The sequence below is a fragment of the Scomber scombrus genome, chromosome 10 (assembly GCF_963691925.1).
Source record: "Scomber scombrus chromosome 10, fScoSco1.1, whole genome shotgun sequence".
Taxonomy (NCBI): domain Eukaryota; kingdom Metazoa; phylum Chordata; class Actinopteri; order Scombriformes; family Scombridae; genus Scomber; species Scomber scombrus.
The window spans coordinates 16,755,034-16,773,494 of record NC_084979.1 but is presented as its reverse complement, the minus strand read 5'-3'; positions in this window follow the sequence as shown (position 1 = coordinate 16,773,494).

Genomic DNA, 18,461 nt, shown 5'->3' with positions numbered 1-18,461 from the left:
CCGCTAGAGCTCTAGCTGAGTCCAATTAAAAAAGGATGATGTCACGCAATATTTTGATAAATATCTGATTACATTATATTTCCCATTAGCACAGTTTAGCTACAGTAGCTAATGTTATTCCAAGTGTGCACTGCTGGGTGGTGCTAATAAGCTAGCGTTCACTTTGGTCCAAGGTAACGGGGTGTGTCTCCAGAGCATAAAAGACAACACCCTACTCTCCAAACCAGTGGGTTGCATTACACCTTGCTACACCCATTGTTACTTGCAGTCAATGCTAGGAACAAACACCAGGAAATTAAAGACTTTACCTGTCACTCTCAGAGTTCTGGCCACCCACATGATGATGACAGTGCTGCCCTCTGGTTACCCCTCTGAGGCAGAGGTGGGAGGCAGATTTGTTCACAGTTGAAACTTCTCTGCATGTAGATGGTGATCTGAAGAATCTCCTTGACGTAACATGCTCTTTATGACCCCCAAAGGTGTTTGGAAAGGAGGAGACAACACAATGAGTCATGGTGTTGGTAAAAATCCATCTGACCAAGAGTTGTTTGTTCATGGGGAGAGGGAGGAGAGCAGAGTGCAATGAAAAAAAGAACAGTTGCCTAAAAAAAAGAAGGAATGCTTGAATACGAGAAACAGGATAAACAAAAGATGGAGATTTGTGAAGGAAGGATTGTGTCGTTTCCCTTTCTTGGAGTATAACTACCAGCAGAATGCAAAAGATCTGAGTTTTTTTAAGGGCAACTCTTAGCATTTCCCAGTGCAAACCTAATTCAATTTCAACTCTAAAGCATCCTGTTAAAATATTAAACAACCCCTCTCCAACTCTCTCTCCCTCTCCTGAATGTCTGTGTAGCTAGTGCAAGTGTGTGCATATGTGCATTACTGTATCCACGCATGCATGTGTGAGCTTGTGTCTTCTGCATCTCATTAATAGATTATAACAGTGGCTGGGCAGAGCTGTTCTAATGCACTTGTTGTCCAGCCCTCTTTTTCTTGACTCTCTCAAATTAACCACAACTGCTTTGGACTTGGGAGAACTGTGAGGACTAGAAACGGGAGTTGGGGATAGGGTTGATGTGAGGATCCTGTGCGTACGTATGTGTGTGGGTGTGTGCGTGCAGGGTAAGCCTAGGGGTAAGCTTTTAGAGGTCTGAGCAGAAGGGTGTGAGTGAGAAGGAAAGGACAGATTTGAGCAGTTATCTCTCCCTGCAGACCTTCTGTCCTGCATGCCCACATATCTACACTACACACACACACACATACCCAGACACAGACACACAGACACACAGACACACACAGACACACACACACACACACACACAGACACACACACACACACACACACACACACACACACACACACACACACACACACACACACACACACACACACACACACACACACACACACACAAATATACACCATTCCCATCTGTAATCATGTTGAGCATGGCTCTCTCTCTCTCTCTCTCTCTCTCTCTCTCTCTCTCTCTCTCTCTCTCTCTCTCTCTCTCTCTCTCTCTCTCTCACTCACACACACAAACACACACACACACACACACACACACACACACACACACACACACACACACACACACACACACACACACACACACACACACACACACACACACACACACACACACACACAGTCCAGCCTGAATGGGCTCTCACATGCTGCTAGAACAGAATGCCTATGCAGACTGTTTCTGGCTGCTCTGTATTTTGTTGTGCAGCAGCAGCAAAATCTCTCCACTGTACCTCCTATTGCTCACCAGAAACAAGCCCTGAGCTGAGAGCAGACCGAACATTGCCCGGGATTGTGGGGTTGATGCTATTTTTACAGCCAGTGTTATGAGGGGTTTGCTGAAAGAAAGCTGGGCTCTCTTCAACTCTCAGATACTTTAATTAGAACGCTTGCAGTCCCTGCTGTCTCACCTGTCTCTTTGTTACCAGGAATGAATACATGTTTGGAAGATACAGGTAAATGGATAAATGGATAGATAAATTGACTGAGAATACAATTTGCACTCGCTTTGTTTCTTGTGACGGCAGATTTGCAAAGAAGTGGCGCTTCCAGGGCGACTGTGCATGCATGCGTGTAGGTGTGTGTGTGGGGCACAGAGTGTTGCAGTCGGAGTGGAAATCAATGCAGAGAATATAGTGGCAATTACTACAGCAGCCTGCAAGTGAACCTAGTGGAACAAACTAACTAATACATGAATAAATAAGCACAGTGAAAGGGAGATGTGAGTGTGTGTGTGTGTGTGTGTGTGTGTGTGTGTGTGTGTGTGTGTGTGTGTGTGTGTGTGTGTGTGTGTGTGTGTGTGTGTGTGTGTGTGTGTGTGTCAGACTGGTCTGTAGATCTTGGACAGTCCTTTGCTGTGCCAGCCAATTAACGAAGTGTGTAAACCGAGCTCATTAAAGTAACAGCATTGGCCACACGCTAACAAACACTTTCATACACACACAGTCTCAGTATCAAGCCAGACTCCTCCAGACTGTATGCATAGGAAGTGAAAACCCTTTTTTCTACAACACAGGTCTACTACAAAGTGTCAGGTTGTTTGTGGTTGCTATTGTGTCTGTGTGTACGTGTCTGTGTGAGTCTGTTTGGACAAGCTGTAAAAGATTGATTCGGAGTTTGTTGCTTTGAACCAACTGCCAATTGTTGTCTCACTAACCCTCCGTGTTCAGAGAACAAAAGCTTTTCAAGGTCCCCACCTACTAACCATTCCTCTCTCTTCCTCTGTGTCTCTCTGTCTGTTTTTGTGTCTTTCTCTCTACACGACTGTGTGCCTCTCTGCTTCTTTTCTTGTCTTATACTCATCTATTTCAATCTGAATTCTCAATTTTTCTGACTCTATCTGTCTGCTTTAAAGTGGTGGACGAGTGCCGCACAAATATAACCTCTTTATTTGCTTCTCTGTCTCTGTGTAATAACGCTGAGTCATAGAGAAGCTTTTTTTTTGTTGAGTGAGTGTTTTGTGCTTGTGTCTCGTAACTTAACTCTTAACTGTGCTTAATAAGAACATATAACATATAACCAGAGTGGAGACTTATGTAGGTGAAAATATTGTCTTTCACTGCACTTTATAAGCATGATTCATGGATCAGTCCTGACTATTATTAGTCCTTCAAATGAGGGAAACATAACGCACTGGGAAAACAGAAGTGTGACTGGATCACGCGGTGTGGTTTGTGTTATTCCTTCAGGGTATGTACTGAAAAATGTGTCTATTTCTCCTGTTTCTGTACCACACTTGTTCTCTGTGTTAATTTAAATCAACTCGATTTAGTTCAATTTTAATTCAATTCAGTGTGATGTTAATTTAATTTTTGATCATTTATTAATATTTTCAGCCTGTGATTTTAAGTAAAAATCATTTTAAAAAACAAATATGTGTGGCTTTTAGCCTCCTAAAAAAAAAAATTGTTTCAATTTCTCTCTTTCATAACATTATAAACTGAATTCCTCTTTTAAGTACTGGCTTTTGATCAGACCTAGGATAATTTAATTACATTTTTTAAATTTAGTTTGGGTTCACTGGTAACTCTGGTAATGGGCATTTACCTTTTTTTAACAGTTTATTATTTGATTAATCAAAAAAATAAGTAAGTTCATCAATAATGAAACTAGGAATAAATTGCAGTCTGAAGTAATATCGTGACTCTTTTGTGCATGTGTGTGTGAGTGTGTTGACAGGATAATTTAAGCTTGATTTGATTTCTCTTTGTTCTCACAGCAACCCAGCAGATGTAGTTTATTTGATGAATTCATGTTATCTGTTTGCTTGACTGCATGCAGTGTTACTTCCTGTGTTAGCAGAAATGTGACATGCATATAGATACACACACACGTTTCTACAGACTATAGTTGCAGTCTTTAGTTAAACCTCATGCATGGTGACATGTATACTGTATCTCTGTGTAGGTGTCGGGGAATGGGGGCAGAGTGTGTGTCTATCTGTATATCTTTGTTTGGTCTTTTGCGTGAGTGTACAAAAGCTGATAATGTGCTGAGCAAAGGATTTGGAGGATAGAGAAATGAAGCTGCTGTGTCCAAATGTTGTCACAGATTCCAGTTTGTTATGCAATCCAGTGCAGCCAGTTACACTTCTGAATTACTGGCAATACAAAATGTGATCATCTTTACTATTCCGCAAAACCAAGAAAAGGGTTTCTCTGCTTTTCACCGGCCTCCCTTTGCTGCACATCCATAAATGGTTAATCTCTCACCCCATTCAAAGACATAAAACAACTGTGCAGCACACATTCGTAACAAAGACGAGGATAGCCAAGTCAAAATGCTAAGTCCCCATCCAACAGATGGGGGATTTAACTACAAGCTACATGCTATATTGCTGAAGGGGAATCTAAGAATTGTGTCATTTTGAAAAGCCTGACTGCGAAGTGGTAATCAAAGACCCAAGAGCAAATCCTCCCCTGAGGCAAAACATTCATGTATTCACATACACTGATGCAGCAGTATAGCCTGCAGGCCACCCATGGCGCCAGCTGTACCTAGCACACAGCAGGACTGATCAGAGAATACAGTAGATGTGTTCAAACTGTTTTTGTACGAGATGGAGGTTCAAAAATAGGCTTCATGGCCTATGTGCACTTCTGTGCTTCAACCATTCACCCATTTGCCATCCATCCACCCATTTCCAGTTGAGTGCCTGTTGAACTCTTTACAATATGAGAGTACGAGTTGCCAGATTGGAGGGCTGCGAGGCCTGGTATGATGCCAGTAGAGCCAGGTGGTGGGAATCTGTTGGAGATTAAACTGCTTGGTAACCAGCTACCCGGCTCACCCTGGCCCAGACAGACGTGGCACCCCTGGCTGATTGACCCATGTGGCAGGTGTCAAGGGTACGGGGGTCAGGTCAAAGCCTTCCCTTATCTCTTTTCTCTTGGCTGGGGAGAAATGTGAATGTGGGAGGTCGTCTGGTGGGGAATGACACTGGTCATGTTGCCATGCAATGTCAATGTAACTTTCCCAGACTAAAATACTTCTTATTTCAATCCTGTAGCCAGGATGGGATGATATTAAACAGTTAAAATATAAAAATCCTGGTTTGTAATCAGCCATGTTTTAAAATATTCAGTGCCAAAGTTTTTAAAATGAAAAAAAAAAATCTATTCGATATCCATGAATAGCAAATACAGTTTGGTTTATGTTCAGTTGAGGTTAAGGAAAGATTGATGGAATATTTGCTTGATCTTACCTCAACCATACCTTTCATTAAAGTAAGTGAAGCTTTATACTTTCAACAAAAGAGCATTGATTCTGTAGCTAAACAATTTCTTATGAAGAGTATTTTGTAGCTTCACTAGCTACATTTTCAAAAAGCAACAACAACGGATGTTCATCACATGCAGTAGAATCATCAAATATAAACATAGTTCTTAGGTATTATGGGCTGCTTATTTTCTCAGTGTCTGTGATACAGTCACATAATGTGTTTTTAATTTGTTTCATATGAGAGTAAGGCAAATATATTCAGCCCATTGAGGACTCATCCCAGTGTGAATGAATACAAATTCAAAGCTGGGATACACAGAATAGTCCAGTGAATACACTGATACTCAGAACGTGTCACACCATTTTAAGCTTTTGCTAATGTTGACTCATGGGCACAAAGCTCTATTGAGAAAAATCTGAATCTGAATGGGTGATCTTGAAAAGAAAGAGGAAGGAACCTATTTCCCTTTGTAGTTGATAGGTTTTTATTCACGGACTCTGCGTTTGTCCCAGTGTTTGTCTCTCTCTCTCTCTCTCTCTCTCTCTCTCTCTCTCTCTCTCTCTCTCTCTCTCTCTCTCTCTCTCTCTCTCTCTCTCTCTCTCTCTCTCTCAGGATCAAGCCTATGCAAGTCACTAGGGAGTTGTAGACCTTTACCTGCTCTGGTCTGGCTGTGTTAAAGGTCAGATATGAGAAGATCCTATACACTGGTTTCAGATGTCAACAGTGCCTGCCTCACACAGCTTGGATTAAGAGGCAAGGAGATGATGGCTGCCAGGAAATCACTTGTCCTCCAGCCTGTCAGAAACAGTCTGTATCTCTGTCAGGGGTAGAGTGTGTGTGTGTGTGTGTGTGTGTGTGTGTGTGTGTGTGTGTGTGTGTGTGTGTGTGTGTGTGTGTGTTTGAGAAAGAGAGAAAGGAGAGAAGGTATATTTGTGTGTTTGTTATATCAATACTCACTTCTCCCTGCTTTGTGTGTCTCTGCACATCTCTGATTGCCAAATGTGTTTATAGAGTGTATGTGTATGTGTGTGTATTTATGTTTGTATGTGTGTGTGACAACCAGGTGTGTGTCTGAGTCTCTCTTGCACACAGTGAGAGGTCCCTATGTTGACAGGGCTGATGCTGTTTATTTCGGCAATATGCTGTCAGGGGTGGTGGGACACTGGCTATGTGTATGTGTGTCTGTTCTGGAGTAGGTGGGCTGTCAGTTGTACATCTAAATTGCTGTCACACCCTTAAGACAGCAGTCTGTAATCAGGCATAATGAAGTGGTAGGTAGGGTTGTGCATGCTTGCACTGCATGTGTATGTGCGTACTTCAGGCTCAACAGGAATCAGGTGTAATTATGGACCCACCCTCAGACACACGCACCCACAAAAGCCTCTAAACTTCATTTAGTAGCTTGCATTAGTGCTGCATGACGTCCAAACATTTTTGATAGCTGACTGAACAACAGACTGCTCATGTAATTGTTGTATCTCCATAATCACTTAATTGTTAGTGCACTATTGTGTTTATGTAGCCTTGTCTGTGAAATAGCACCTTACAGCTAACTACAGCTGGTAAATAGTAAATCCAGTGTGGGGGCAAATGCAATGTTTATGATCTATTGGAACCACAGGGTATTCCTTTACGTGTCTAACTTGGGCCTTGGTCACAAGCGCACACACATTATACATATAGTATTATATAAACCTGCAATGCGGAACATTTATATATAAATTAACATCCATTACATTCAAGCCCTTCCGAAATGAGTTCACACAATGGTGATTAAGCATATCACTGTCAGGTAAATCTCTGTTTTTTCACAGTATACCAGAGTTTTTAATTTGGTGTCAGGTTTGACATTCCTGTGATGTCTGGACGAAAACTCGATAGGCAAAGTACACAAGTGCACACTAGAGACTTCAGCTGGCTGAGCCTGCTAACTTCTGGTTAGCTCTCTGCTAACTTGAATTGGGATAAAATTATTGAATCGTGCAGTTCTTATAGACTTTCCAAATGTTATTGGATTGAAGGGATCGAATTCTGATAGTGAATCAAGTCATTTACAGCTGCAACAGTAGCGACGGAGTAAGCTCCAGTGGAAGCTATAATGCAAGCCTACTTCCTATATTATATATCAATACAGAAAGCGGGTCCGGTCTTCGTTCACAGAGCCCACCATGTTGCACTGCCATGATTCTATAGTAGTCCAAAATGGAAAAACCAAACACACTACAGAGGGCCTTTTGAGTTTTGTGGCCCCTATAGGTCCTTCTACACGCTTGGAAGGGGAGGGATATTTGGTTTCAATTTGCAACCTCACTGCTAGGTGCCACTAAATCCTACACACTGCACCTTTAATAAGGTAAAAGCTACATGTATCCTACTATATAATATTTTGGAGTGATTCATAACTTGTTTTACTTAACTCAGTATCAGCATACCCTGTTAGCGTTCCTTCCTAAAGCTGTTACCGAATCAGTAGGTACCAACTGAATTAGTTGGTGATTGGTCTATCAACATCTAACATTGTCTTATCTTGCAAAGTAGCTGGATTCACACAAGAATCCTCATAGGACTCAGGATTGGTCCGAACCACTCCTGGTTCAGAAAGAAGCACATAGCTCGAAGCCTGACAAGATGGATTATCACCTGATCTTGTGATGCTGTGATCTTGTAAATCCAGCTGCCTCCCAAGGTAAATATACTGAAGCAACATAACCCCTATTGGCACTACCTTCCATAAATTTGGAGATAGTGTTAAAGCATTAATTTCATAGTTGCACTGCCAGACTGCTTTGAAGGTAGGGGGATATCATATTTTGTGTTTGTTGTATACTCTGCCATGCATTGAACGTGGTTTATGTTTATGACATGGCTTTCTTTTTAAAAGTAACCACAATGACCTGTGATACCCTGCAAAGTCCTGCAGGTAGAACCATTGGTGGTAAAAGGTTAAATTAATTCTCTCTTTTATATATCACATGATGTCGGCACGTTTTTACTTTATGTTTCCTGTTAACTGACACCAGCAATGATCCATTCTCTCTTTTCATTTCTCTTCCTCCCTTTTCTCTATTTCTGTAACACATCTGCATGCACTAGATAAATTTCAAAGGTTTTTCGACCTGGCTTGAACAAACCATTGCCTTCCGCCTCCGAGTAAAACAGCTAATACGACTGACTAAAAATGAACTGTTTGAAGTCTGCCTCAAAATGTAGGGCTGTTTGACACTGAGGCTCACAGCTGTAAGTCTTTGATGAAACATTACTGTGACCCGCAACAAAAGCTGGGAAATAACTAGTTGCTTCAATTACCACACATATCACACAATACAACGTTAAACTATGAAGTGTATCTCTCAGTCTTCAAACGGATTGCTGAGCTATCTATAGGCAAGAGACTCAATGGTTTAAACATTCTGAAAATTAATCCATGCAAATTTGATTAAAAGGATGTGAAAACAAGTATTGGAATAAGAGGGGTTGTGTATGGCAAGCGTGAAGATGAATAACATGAATACATTACGGATTGGAGGGTTTGACGCATCTCAAATATCCTGTGATGTTTGAGAATTTTAGGTTTATTTGTTCACCCAATTTACAAATGCAAAGGTGTCACTTATGAGAGGTGTTATACTGACTTGTGTTTCTGTATTTAGTGACTGAAGACTAGCTCAGATGACAGGTATGTGTGTGTGTGTGAGAGAGAGAGAGAGCACAATGAGCATGTGATTACTATTTCATTATAATTGTGTTTTCTTGTTTCTGAGAAAGGTGCTATGTCATGAGTGTTGTTTGCATAGAAGTGTGTGTGTGTGTTTGGTTCACAACTTGTAGGTCTGAGTGACACATGTCAAATGTTTAAACCCTGGAGAGGATAAGCTGTCATGGGAATGCAGAGGATAGGAGGGAGGGGGAGGAGGGACGGAGGGATGTGGTGAAGGTAGAGAGAAAGCAACATATAAGGAGAGAAATCCCCAGTGAGAAAGCAGCCTGTTCATTAGCTGTGTCTATGTGTGTGTGCATGCTGCTATGTGTGTGCACACGAGGGTGCTAACTAGGACACATTTTCCAAAGTGAAGCAAAGCCAGATTTTGAACAAGATTCTTCTTATCTAAGTATTTTTCTTGTCAGTTTTTTTTTTTTTTTTTTTTTTACCTCTGCATGAACTGCTGCTGTGTGTGATGCATTTCTCAGCATACCAGCATACAGATCTATCTCACTGCTACTGAAGTGCTGAGTTGCTTTAATGTGAGTACACAGCTTATGTACTTTGACTTAGTACACTACATCACTGGCTTGTCAATTAGACCATTTCTTGATAAAAGGGAGCACACACAAGGAGTGTTTGCATCTCAGGAATGAAACTGCAGGGTGAAAGAGGCAATCTCAAGTACAACCTGGCAGCCATTTGCTTTTTTTCACCCTGCGTTTACCCCAGCAACCAATCCTCAAAATGTCGACCTCTTTACTTTTCCCACTGAATATTACATTCTTTTTTCTCCTATGATTTCCATTTTTCTAAGCAGGCAATTGTTTTATCCGTCCCCAGGCTGAACGTCTCTATTGGTTCTGATCAGGACTTCCAAAGGCAAAAACTCTTATATATTCATAAGACAGACATACTCACCTCAGATTGTTCCAAACTGCAGTCATGTTCTTGGCTGCCCTAGTGTTTCAGCATGGAGTTATAAGTTGAGGATTGAATTAGACTCGAGGAAGGGAATCACGAACAGAAACACAGTGACGACTGTGTGTGCGTGTCTTTGTGTGTATCCCTGATAGTGCGAGGGAGGGATGTGTTCCATTTGAGGAGACCAGTTTTCTGTGATCACAACTCTGATAAGAACTGTGGGAAACCACACTCACCACAAGCCACCCTGGAATACCAACCACACATGCACACACACACTCTCTCTGTCTGTCTCTCTTTCTGGCACACACACATACAGATGTATACACATGCAGACACATTCTCATGTGTGCGTACACGTGACAGGAATGTGTAACAATGTTTACTTTTCCTCTAGATGTAGCTGTGAATTGGATTAGGTGGTGCCTTGCCATGGCGATGTAAATGTTGTCTTGTGCATATAATGCATCCATGACAACAGATGCTGGCGAACATCTGAGTGCGTGTGTGTGTCTTGCAGGCACAAAGGTGCACGAGACCAAGCAGTATAAATTATTTACTCAATTTACATTGACAGTGAAAGAAAATGTCTGCCCAGATTAACAGGATGTAGAAAACAGAATCATTTGCAAAGTCAGACAACAGAAACAGTCAAACCACACACATACTGACAGCAAGTTCAAGAAAGACCCTGTATTACTGGATGAAAGTCATACATTAGTCTGAGACCTAAGCTTTGACTTATGTAAATAAATGTTAATTCAACAACACTGAGAGTAGATTGGTTCTGTTTCAAGAGCATCTTGTTTTCTTCTCTCCTACAGTGAGACAGGACAAAAAGAGAAACAGTTCCACCCTCCGGAAAAACTAAAGTCTCTGTTTGTCTGTCTGTCTGTCTGTCTCTGATTCTTGCCAGCCCAGCTGCTGATCTGCCTGCCCCAGTGGCTTGAACTTTCCATTATTATGTCTGGTGCAGTGGATGTGTGTAATAGTCAATAGCTCACCCTGATTTGTTGGCAATAACTTGTGATGGGCATTCTGATGTGTGTGTGTGTGTGTGTGTGTGTGTGTGTGTGTGTGTGTGTGTGTGTGTGTGTGTGTGTGTGTGTGTGTGTGTGTGTGTGTGTGTGTGTGTGTGTGTCTGCGTGTGTGTGCCACAAGCTCCACATCTGCCAGCCTTATTGGTACTGTTACATGGTTCCTGCTGAGTTGAATTTGCTATGACAAGATGCATTGTGGTTACCTGTTTAGATACTAACCTGCTTGCGTCATGAGCCTGTACAGTTATGCTATAATTAGGATGAAGACAGAAGCTCCATTGCTGCACACAAACACACATACGGTTAAAAATATTCTAATGGGACATGCTGTTGTTTTTCGTTACTTCCTACTATGATAAATGATACATGAGACAGTAGTTTTGCACGCATGTGTGTGTAACTAGAGCCCATCTGTTGTTGTGTATGCTGATATTGCAACTGCATCTGTGGGGAGCTGACTTGCACATTAGGAAGGAAACCACACACATGTGCAGACCCAACCTGCACATACTGGACAACCAACAGTTCATTTGACACTGTAATTACAGCCAGTAATCATAGATCCATTTATCAGTTGTCCTCCTCACTCAGGGCATCGACTGACCTCCAACAATATTACCATGAAAGATGGAGGAAAGAAGTGTGGTGGTGGTGTTGCTGAGGGAAGAGACAAAAAAAAGGACAGGAGAAAAATAATGGGAGAGGGTGGATGGGGAGTGATATAAAGATGGGCAGGTTACATGTTTATGGGTCTGGAGGTGTGTTTGTGGGGGATTCATTTATTCATGAGTCTGTCCGTGTGTGTGTGCGTGTGTGTGTGTGTGTGAGTGTTTGGCAGCTCACCTTCTGCCAACATCCTCTCGTATTGACCTTACCTGCTGCTTTTACTGTTACATCATTAGGATGAGTTATACACCATTACTGCTCTGCTGCTATCTACGGTTGCTAGCTGCAAACACAACATACACAAGCGTGCACACACACACACACACACACACACACACACACACACACACACACACACACACACACACACAATGAACATACACACAAATGAAAACCAAAACATGGCAAACTGTATGAAAACAGCATGCATTAGTGATGTGCACCAAGCAGCAAGTTGAAATAGGAAAGTGTGGAGGAGTAATGTGGGGAGGAGAGTCAAAAGGCTTTGTGTGCTACATGTGTAGTTAGTCAATCTTGTCATCATTTTATTCTTTTTCTTGATTTAATTAAATAGTTTGCTATCATGCCAATACAACAGTTATGTGATTTTGTAGAAATATTGACAACTTTTTGTTAGCTTTTGTCTGCAGTTTTTTCCCAGTGTATTATTTATCTGTATGGCTACAACCAGACATACGCTGAACAAATGTGCTCTTAATATGAGCCTGTCCTAATTTAGGAAAACCCTAAATGCAGATTTTGTTTCAGTTCATATAGCAACCCACCTTCTCAGTGATTAATGATCTTAAGAGTTACAAGCTAATGTTATTATCACATTTGCTAATATCCCTCTCTTCTTAATATTGCTCCAAACATGAAACATTAATAAATGTTCTCTCATTTGCTCAAAACATATTAGGTGCTGCATATTTTTGAGGACTGTTAGCAAAACTATTTTTGAGTGATACTATGTGTGTGTGTCTGTCAGCCACAGCCGGATACATATGGGTCTACTGGGACCACCCAAGCAGATGCTTCACTTACAAAATTATGCATTTAGGGCAGAGAAATAGGTCTGAAGTGGGGGGGGGGGGGGGGGGGGGGGTTAAGGAGAGTAACAGAATGCAACCACAATGGACCGAAGCCATCAGTAAGGAGCCCTGCTGTGAACTTTGCGTTTGTTCTTTAGAAACTACTGACCTGCGTGTCAGAGAGGAAGAGACAAAGAAAGTGAAAAAAAGAAAGGACGGGAGAGAGAGAAGATGCACTAATGCCCTTTCACCATCTCCAGGGCTCCTTCCCCTCTCTTTAAGTATTCATTAAACTAAGACAGAAGTTTCTAAGGGCAGCTTGGACACTAATCATTAGCTCCTGCCTCTCATCTACTCACATCTCTGATCATCAGAGTCTTTCGCTCTCTCCCCAGCCCACACTTTCTCTCTAAAATGAAAACAGGGGAAGTGGATTTTTGACTCCCCTAACATACTTTTGTCTTGCCTATCTCTTTCACTCAACTACATTTTTTCCCCACATAAACTGTAACCAGCAGCGTTGGCAGTCCTCTTCTGTCACACATGAATGAACCCACTTCTGGATGAAGTTTTTCACGCTCAGTTTAAACATTTTTTCAGTTTCCCAAATGGCAGGAGCCTTTCTTATAACTCGACATGACTGATTTTAAACAGAATATTGCCAGTGTAGCGTGTCCCTCAGTGGCAGGTGTTGGTTTCAAAGTGTTTGAGAGTGTTTTCCTGTAGGGACAACCTCTTAAAGTGTGTGGGTAGACCTTATAGGCCACTTCAATTTTGAATCTCCAGTGAGAAACGAGAGGTTTCCTCTAAGCAGGCCACAAAGTGGTTCAGCAGCTAAAATAATGTTTTTTTGTTTGTTTAACCTTTGGCACCCAATTGAAACAATTTACATAAAAAATCCTGTTCTTTGGAAGCCATTTGGAAGTAAATAGAAACATAACTATCTCAGTTTTAATATAGCACGAACAAAACATATTCATCAAGAGATGGAAATAAGAAACAGAGAATACAACTGGAAGAGGAAAATTAAAAAAAATCTGCTTATTTGAGATTTTCTGTCAGAAACATAAATTTAACAGTCAATTTTGACATCAAAGACATTACCACATACAATGTCCCATAGATATGTTTCCTGTTCATATGGGACAGTGACATTCTTCTATCCATTTATATACATGTATTTGTCATGTGTTAAAAACATTTGTTTCATCACTTTCAAATTTTACGCAGCTTTTTTCCACATGCCTAATGATGGTATTTTTGTGTAGCGGAAATTATTTTGAAAACCCCTGAAAACTTGACTTTGAGTATTTCTCTACCACATTAAGTAGTCATGACTAGATCATGACAACAGTGACAGGTGAACAAAACATGTTCAGGTATTTATTATGAGTTTAACACACACAAAAAACTCTTCATGAGATTTGAGAGACCCACCAAGACTTTCATCAGATTCTGATTCAAATATTGTTATATCCTAAATTAGTGCAGAGAAAAACATCACCTTTTTCCAACTGAGTCCTGACCACTGAGAAGACCACACAGTCCATAATGTGAAATAAACAAAACTGTAAAGAAAAACAAATTCTGAGCCTTTAAACTTAAAACAACAATGTATGGTATGCTTAGCAAGACATTTAGGGCCTGATTTACTAAAATCCCAAATAGTGGATACTAAATTGCGTGCACAGTGCAATAGATTGCGCGTTTCGTTTGCGTGCGTTTTGCGGGTGATCTACTAAGAATAACTGCGTAAATGAAAACAGGTGCAACGGGGTGGAGACAGCAGTATTTACATGAGGGTTTTGCGTGTCTGAATGGAGAGTTTGGACGAGAAGAAAGCTGCAAGCGCAAAATGAAATGTAATCAGGTTCTAGTGGAAGAGGTTAACAAATATATTGAGTTATAACAAAAACAAATATTACCAGAAAAATCGACATATGGAAGAGTATACGTGACAAAGTCAATGCTGTTAGTAAAACCAAAAATATTCCACTCCAAAATTATTAACACAGGTTGAAAAAGTCCGTCCTGTGCGTATTCTGTCATTGTGCATCCGTCTCCTCCTCTCCACAGTGACAGAAGCCATCTGTGCGCAGTGCGCAGCCGGTTAATATCTGCCCTTCAAAGGTATTATTTATAGACGCAGTTAGCGTCAGAAAAAATACCTTCAGGTTTGGTAAATCACAATGCGCGTGCTAAATAACATATTTGCATTATCCCCTCCCTGTATTTTGCACACTGGGGTTGAAACGCCCCATATTACATATTCATTAAGGCAAACGTACTAAATGGACAGCGCGTACTATATTGCACAGTTGAAAGACGCAAACCTCAGTGCGCTGCGTTAGTAGATCAGCTTGCACATTTTTTGCGGGTGATGTCAAGTTTGCACACGTTTTTATACACGCAAAACTTTTGTAAATCAGGCCCTTAGTGAATATGCCATAAGCCTGTAAATGAAAAACTATCAAAAACACAATGACTTTGTAAAGCATTACAGTAATGTTAGGGATTGCATGATTGTGGGTGGCAGTAGGAGGTAGAGTAGTACGTCCACTAATTGGAAGTTTGACAGTTACATATCCAACTCCCCAAGTCCACATGTCGAAGTGTTCTTGGGAAAAATACTGAACCACAAATTGTTCCTGAAGGCTGCACCAGTGGGGTGTGAGTGTGTGTGTGTGAATGTGCATTAAATTAGATCCTGATGAGCAGGTTAGCACTTTGCATGGCAGCCTATGCCATCAGTGTATGAATGTGTGTGTGAATGTGTGTGTGAATGGGTGAATGTCGACATGTATAATAAAGTGGTCGTAAGACTAGAAAGGTGCTACAGTATATAAATGCAGTCCATTTACCAGTGTGGTTTCAAATTCAATATTTACATTACAGTTACTAATCCTAGTTGCTTTAACAATTTGGTGTCTTAACAGCAGTTTGATGGAGAACTGATGTGTGTCTGTGTTCAGTGGACAAAATGGTCGGTTGCATGCTAGCTAGGTGTGGGGGCTGGAGGTGTGGGGATGTGGTTATATGGGTAATGGGAGATACATCAGGGCTAACATTAACCTAGCTGTTGATGTTAAATACCTCTAAACTGTAGACTAGCCGTTTGTTAAACCACACTGTCTAATTGTGGTTTAACAAACAATGCCTCAACAGGGTTTAAAGCTGTTTAAAAGGCACCTTTGAAGGAGCTGTGGGCTGAGAAATTAAAGTAATGAGTAATGTAACTAGTTACTTTTGCTGTTGAGTATTTAGTAAGGTGATGTGATACATTTTTTTAAAGGGGTAATAGACGTAAGCAACTAAAACAGCTCCTGCCTACCTAAACTCCCTCGTCCAAGTCTACACTCCCTCCTACACACTAAGCTCTGCCAATTAAAGGTGCCTGAACAACCATCACAACAGGGTCCTAAGTTGCTGGCCAGACTCTTCTCTTCTGTAGTTCCCTGTGGTGGTACGAGTTACCACATTCTCAATCTTAAAGAAAAGACTAAAGAGCTCTTTCGCGAACACCTCTGTACTTGATGGACTGAAGGAAAAAAAGAAACCAAAAGTAAGAAACATGCTTCCAAGCATTCAATACACTTTATGCATTGCTGTTGTGCATTGCCTGTCAGACTCAAACTTAGCTTAATGGCACTAACTCATGTTCTCTCTTGACTAGATCCCTGCTTGTCGTATCAGCTCTAAGATGTACGTTGCTTTGGATAAAAGCATCTGCTAAATTAAATTGTAAATTGTAAGCGATAACATGCCCAACATTGATGTTTGTGCATGCTAAGATATATGTTGTGGAAATTACTGAAGAAGTGTCTATATTAATGATAAAGAAACGAATGAGTGGATAGGAAGCAGATGAGCGAGATAGAGGAGGAAGGAGAAACACAATCTAAATATACCAGCTGAGGGCGGTGGAGAGGATAAAATATTTTGGCCCTCTGAAAACCACAGCGCGATGAAAAATTAAGTTTGGAGGCACACGAGACAGCAGAGAATAGAGAAACAGAGAGAGGAGTGGAGGGGAGAGAGAGCGAGGGCTTTTACTGGAGTTCACTTTCACCTGTCTGTCTGGCAGATGGACGGATGAAATCAGAGTCCTATTTAAGTGAGCTGGAAAGTAGAAGCTGCGTTCCTCCTCTGTCAGTGAGTCCGTAAACAAGGGCATAGCTGCACCCTCTTTCAGCCTCCAGCATCTTCACAGTTATCCTAAAGCATCTGAAGCTCACTGATTCCTTATCGGATGAGGTAAAAGCACAAGATACACTTCTGCAATGGCGCACCATACGACACGTGTCAAGCACCACACCTAGCACCAATAAGACGTGTCATTTTGCAGCATATCAACAGGGAAACCACACTCAGCACAGGATAACAAAATGCCATGGGTGAGTCACATTCACCTCTCAAGGGTAATTATTTAGACAGTCAATCAACTACTTTGCAACTGCTGCCTTTTTTGAAGATGAATTAGAGGATAACTCTAGTGTGCGCCACTTTGGACAGTCTGGGTGCTGCACTTTTCGTTCCCAGCAACATCACGTTATTAACCAACATTTAGAATATCATACGCTACCATATGCCAGTTGTAGAGGAAGTCGAGCTGCCAGAGGCCGGGATGAACCAGCATGGTGCTAGTGGAGTTTATTTATGTATTTAATTATGCCTTTTAGATCCAGGCACAAGTGAAATTAAACTACAGTGAAAACAAGCAACAAATGACTAAATAATATCTGCAGTTGGGCCAACACTGTTTTGAAGTACAAAACAGCTTTTTCTCTGGAATTTGAAAAAAAAAAAGTTTTTTCAGGAGGGGATAGGCTAGAAAAAAGACAGTAGCATGAAGAGTCTAGCCGCTGCCAGAGTGGGATTGAACATAGAAAATAACAGAAGTGGCTGTTTTGACACTCACTGTTTGGCGAGGGGGTAATTTGGCCTTTTCTGAACTACCCAAATTCCTAAAATTGCTTGTTCAGCAACATCGTCTGTTATTTTACTTTTAACTGTTCTTGCTCTCTACAACAAGCACTACATTTTTCAACAAAAGCTTAAAGTATTGGATGGATTTCCACTTTTCTCATCTAGTGCTTTAATAATCCCAGCCAAGAGGCTACAAAAGTCACGAAACCAGGGTAGAAATTGAATTATAGAAGCCATTTCCTCTCTCTGGATTATTTGTTACGTCCATGTTCACCCATGCCTGACGCTCTTCTCTCTCCCTCGCACCAGGGACCGCATGGTGCAGGCCATTTGCATTTCCCTTTAATATATTTCCTAAATTCCAAAGCTTCAAGAGATCCCTACTTTGCATTTGTTTATTTAGTTCAAAGTGTTTTTTTCGGTTATTGCCCAAGAACCTTGCAGAAAATTGAAGTGTAGTCAAAATGTGATAGATAAATATGAAAGTGGTGCGCTGTGCATTCTATGGAGAGGGGGACTTTGATGTTATTTTTGCAGTGTTAAGCCAGCTTATAGCTATGGTGTAGCTTGCGCCTGTAGGTGAGGGCAGGCAATTCCCTTTTTCTTTTATTGTCTGATGCTGTCGGACTTGTGGGTGATAGAAAGGCTCAGATAACATAACTGCGTTTACCACCTGGATCTGCACTGTCAGCAGTCTCACTTAAATGGTGTGTTGTTTCTGTGTGTTTGTGTGCACGCATACACATCTTTGCATGTGTTTGACCATGAGGATGTTTTAAGGGTGGCTGTGTCGTGTGTGGACGATGAATTTGTAGTGACATCAGGATTGTTGAGTTCTCCAGGCAAGCGACAGACAGAGACAGCAAAAAAAAAGAGAGCTAGAGACAGAGAGGAGGGAGATAGATGGAGTGTGACACCCTTG